The sequence below is a fragment of the Phalaenopsis equestris genome, unplaced genomic scaffold, assembly GCF_001263595.1.
Source record: "Phalaenopsis equestris unplaced genomic scaffold, ASM126359v1 Scaffold000610, whole genome shotgun sequence".
NCBI classification, from domain to species: domain Eukaryota; kingdom Viridiplantae; phylum Streptophyta; class Magnoliopsida; order Asparagales; family Orchidaceae; genus Phalaenopsis; species Phalaenopsis equestris.
The window spans coordinates 188,017-192,964 of NW_018165050.1; the positions used below are offsets into that span (position 1 = coordinate 188,017).

Genomic DNA, 4,948 nt, shown 5'->3' on the forward strand with positions numbered 1-4,948 from the left:
TTTGGTTAGTAGAGTTTGCAAGACCCCTGGGTTATAGGTTCAATCTCGCCTATGTGCGGAGTGAAATTCTTTGGCCCATAAGATCGGTCGGGAGGCTTGGCTCATTGCTTCTAGCCAATTTTTATTAAATATATATATAAACCGCATTCCTAGATCTGTCGGTATAGTATTCGCTTCGGCTGTGTAAATCTCCTCTGGTCTGAGGTTCGAATCCCGCCTCTAGCGACTATTGTCTAAAAGGAGGGGGTACTCGAATAGGTTAGGCTCATGAGGTCCTAACTCGTGCTAGCCCAAAGGGATTGGTTGGCGGTTGCGGCTGTCAACCAATCTATATATAACCTCAACTAAACTGATTGATAAAGATATTCTTATATATATATATATATATATTATTTTAAAAAAAAATATAAGCCGGAGTTTATCATAAATTTTTATAATTCATAGAATTTGAAAATAGACGAGAAGCCCCCCTAATTTTGCGTCAAACTACCCAAAAAACCTGAGGCCATACCTGCCTATAAAAACAGCCATAGGCAAGCGCTTCCTCCCGAACGACGAAAGCAAATATTCTTCTATTTTATGTCTCCTGGAAACATATTCACCCCCCAATCACCACCAATTCTTCTGCAATGAGCGTTGAGATCTTAGACGGCAAAACCATCCGCCAGTTCGTGGAAGACGAGCCAGCCTTCAATGCATTCGTAGAACGCCACTTCGCTAGCCTCGACACCGACCATGACGGCGTGCTCTCTTTCACGGAGATGGCGAAGGAGCTTACGAACATTCGGCTGCTGGAAGTCCACTTCACTTCGGCATTGACGGCAATCGGCTGAAACCTGAAGAGCTGGACGAATTATACAGAGGTATATACAAGAAATTCGATAGGGATTGCGATGGAAATGTGGATTTGGAGGACTTTAGAGCGGAGATGAAGGAGGTGTTGCTTGCGGTGGCGGAGGGGATGGGATTCATGCCGGTTCACATGGTGGTGGAAGAAGGAAGCTTTCTTAGGATGGCGGTGGAGAAGGAGAGAGCTGGCCTCTGATTTGCTTGGTTGATTAATGCTGTTGTTTTGCTTTTCTTTTATTGTTTGAATTATGTTATTTTGTTTCATTATAGGAAACGGATTAATTATATTTTGATTTGTTATCTATATGGCGTTAATATTGTAATTGATTTGCTTGGTGCGACCAGGTTGATGAAGGATTTTAGCAACTAAATTTGGCGATCTTATTTAATCAATGAGGAACAAAGGAACCTTTTTGTTCTTTGTTTTTTTATTAATGGCAAGTTTGATTTTATTTTATTTCATGTACTTCTAATAATTACATGCATTCAGTCAATTAGTTCTCCACGTCCCTAGAACCAATTTGAAGATGGAATATTTTAAATGCATGGAAGTTATCAAATGTTCATAACCTGTAATTTTTGTTTTACTTCATTAAGCATAATTCTTAAAATAATTTTTTTTCTTATGTAAACAAGAATTTAATATAAATAATGAAAGAATAGTTATTAATTTGTGTGCCCGAACTCTTTTAGCATGGGAGCCAAATCGAGCAATTATTGCGTGCGGACTCCACATGCATCTCTGTATGCGGTGTCCGATCTTGACTGTAGATCACGATGATCTACGGTCAGGATTATTTCCATTTTTTTTAAAAAAAGAAAAAAAAATTCGGTGGGACCCACCAAAATATATCGGGACCGTAGATCAGGTGATCTACGGTCTGAATCGGTCACCGCACGCAAGCTGTTGATTCTTATTACTTTGCAAAGAGTGTTAGTTTCTTTATTACTTTGCAAATTCTTATAAAAAAAGTATCTCCAAAGGGAAGAAGAAAGAAAGACCTAAAATCGTAAATATGAAAAGTCTACATCATGAATCTATTGATCCTCCTTGATGCCTCCAATCTACAACTAATTTTTCTCGTTTGGCTTGGAGCTTGCTAGTTATGTCTCACTAAATTCCGTAATGAAAAAAATCATAACACTCATTGCTCTCTACTCCTCGCCCTTGGCCTGCCTTTCACTATCCATATCACGATCTATAGCCCACCTAGGTTTGACCTTGTAGAGGGTGAATATGGAAATTAAAAACACCACAAATGGCTACGAAAGGGAAACAAAAGATTAGTGATGATGATAAACACCATAACGGACTGCATACCTATCTGAAGAAGAGTTCGGCATTGCTCAAATTTGGTTTCGAACACTATACACCTAAATAATGATATATGTCGAATTATCATATGTGTGCACTCTATAAACATCTGCATTTCCTCGAGCAAAAACAGCTTTCATAAAATATAGTCTAACATCAATATGCTTGACTCTGTAATGAAATATCTAATTCTTAATCAATTGAATTATACTCTAAAAATCACACCAAATTACTCTTTTCATTTCTTTGTTCTCAAGCTCCTTAAGCAATTCATTCATTCATTCAAATGACTTCCTTTATTACCTTAATACGTAGCAGCCAAGTATTTACGTCAGTTGTTGATAAAGTAGCAACTAATTGAAAATATTCTTTCCAATTGATTATGTTTCCTTAAACAATAAAAAAAATCAAGTCAATAATCTATCTTTGTCCCGACCTCTTGAATAATCAGAATCCACAAAACATGCATTTTATTTTCTACTCATATTTTTTATTTATATACTAACATGAACTAATACTCTTACAACTTGAAAATATACTCAACAGCTTGTCAATATTCTCTGCAAGGCTTTGCCATCTAATATATATATTTTTTTAAGTTATATCTAGCCTACTACATACCATTGAGTACATGAGAATGTTAGAAACACTAGCATATAGAGTTGCATCAATATATTTTTTTATCATATTTACTCGACGGTGAATAAGAGAAAATAATCATGAACAATGACTTCAATGGAGGAAAAAATATATTTGGCCATTTCGAATTTCGTATGAACTTTCTAAGGAAATTTTTCATCGAAACAGATGTAATAAGTATTTTTTTCTCTTTTTTCCTTATTATATCTATCTCAAGAATACATCTAGCATGACATGTATCTTTCATCTCAAATTGGTTAATAATTTAGAGAAGCTTTTTAATTTTACTATCTATACTTTGAAGTTAGTAACTATGAGCATATCTTCAACATAAGAATACAAATATATAACAATGTTCTTTGAAAGTTTTAAGTAGTAAGCAAGAAAATCAAAATCACTCAGCAAGAATTCTAAATTATAAATGAATTAAATTTATTGTACCATTTCCTTGGAGATTGATTAACTCATTAGAAGTTTTTTAAGAAATGACACTTTATGATCATAAACAAAATTTGTTATACCTCGTTATTGGCTCAAGAGAGAATGAATCCTATAAAATTTAAATGATTTTTTATTACGGGGGTGAATAATAGCCATTCAAAATAAAATTAATGCTCAAAATGTATATATATAACAATTTGCAAAGATTTATCCCTGAAAAACATATCTACCACATCATTGGAAAGAGATAAAATGAGCCTATTATGTTATCAACATGTCTTACTGCCACCTCAATTATTCTTATAAACAGAGGAATCAAGGTGGCTACCCTTCATTATTTAACTTTGGACTTTCACCACACATTGACAATTTTACTAAATGCTTGTCAAAAGTTTGATGCATGTTAGCTATTGACGTCAATATAAACATTACTAATATATAGTATTCTTATTTCCTAGAAGAATGAGTGAACCTATTACAAACTATAACTCAATTTTTAATGTTCCTCACCAACCCAAAAAACATTCATCTTATATGATTCAACTTTTTTACATTGTGTTAATTTATTTAAATTATAAAAAAAATCTAGGCATTCTTCTAACATTTGAGTTATGGTGAAATAGCTATTTACTACATAGTGAAATTCCAATTGAGACGTTACCTTAGATCCAAAACTTTTATGACAGTTTTGATTGACTGTGAATCTATAACTTCTTTAACTTTAAACCCTTGCAGGTAGTCTGAATCCTGATGAGGATTTGCAATCAAATTTAAAAAAAAGAACATAGAAGTCACAACCATTCATATCTACACCTTATGTTTGTGACCAAAAGTCCAAAATAATAATAATAATCCCAAATGACCAACATTACATTACCAACCAAATCTTTTATGTAGTCCTCACTAGAATCTATGTCTCATACAAAACATTTGAAAAAACAAGGAACCTGCTATTGATGTGAACAATTCTGATATTCCCTAAAGTATTTGTATATTATTTATATAAAGAAAATTTTGATTCAAATAAAACTTATCTAGTTTATTTTATTCAATTCAACTTTTAAAGTATTCATTTATTAAATATTGATTGTAAATTTTTAATTTAATTTTTTGAATATTTATTTGAATTTTATTTCAATGAAGTTGGTCGAATCAAATGTAAATTACACTAATTTTCTTAAATATTAAGACATTAAATCACTAAATGATAAAGTAATAAGTGACAACAAATTAATGCCAAAATTATTTACTACACAACAAAACTATAAATTTCAATAAAGATAATTTCACATTTTTTCAATGCATATTATTTGAGTTAAAATGAGTAGGTATATCATTAAGATTAATGTATTTTTATTCATTATAATTGAACAAAATTTATGAAATTAAATTGAGCATAATTAATTAACTTAACTAATAATCACACAATGAAATCTGATAAAAATAGATCAAAGTCGTGCCTTGGTTTTTGCGATCTAACCGCTCTCCTAAACTCAGGGACATGAATTCTTGACTAAAATTGGCACACGTCATCCCATGTGTTCAACCGGAATTAGAAACCTCTTTAATTAATAACCAACCAAAAATGTCGTTTCCATCCATACCACCCAATTCTTATGCATTTACATATCATATTTAAATCACCCAAATTCTTTGTACCACATTAAGATTTTACTTTTTAAAAAATAAAATACATCTTTCCCT

The 4,948-nt window shown here is 32.2% G+C and overlaps 1 pseudogene; it reads left to right on the forward strand.

The window, feature by feature from the left end:
- The first annotated feature begins 560 nt into the window (after positions 1-560).
- On the forward strand, positions 561-1,285 carry LOC110029935 (annotated as a pseudogene).
- The last annotated feature ends 3,663 nt before the right edge of the window (positions 1,286-4,948 follow it).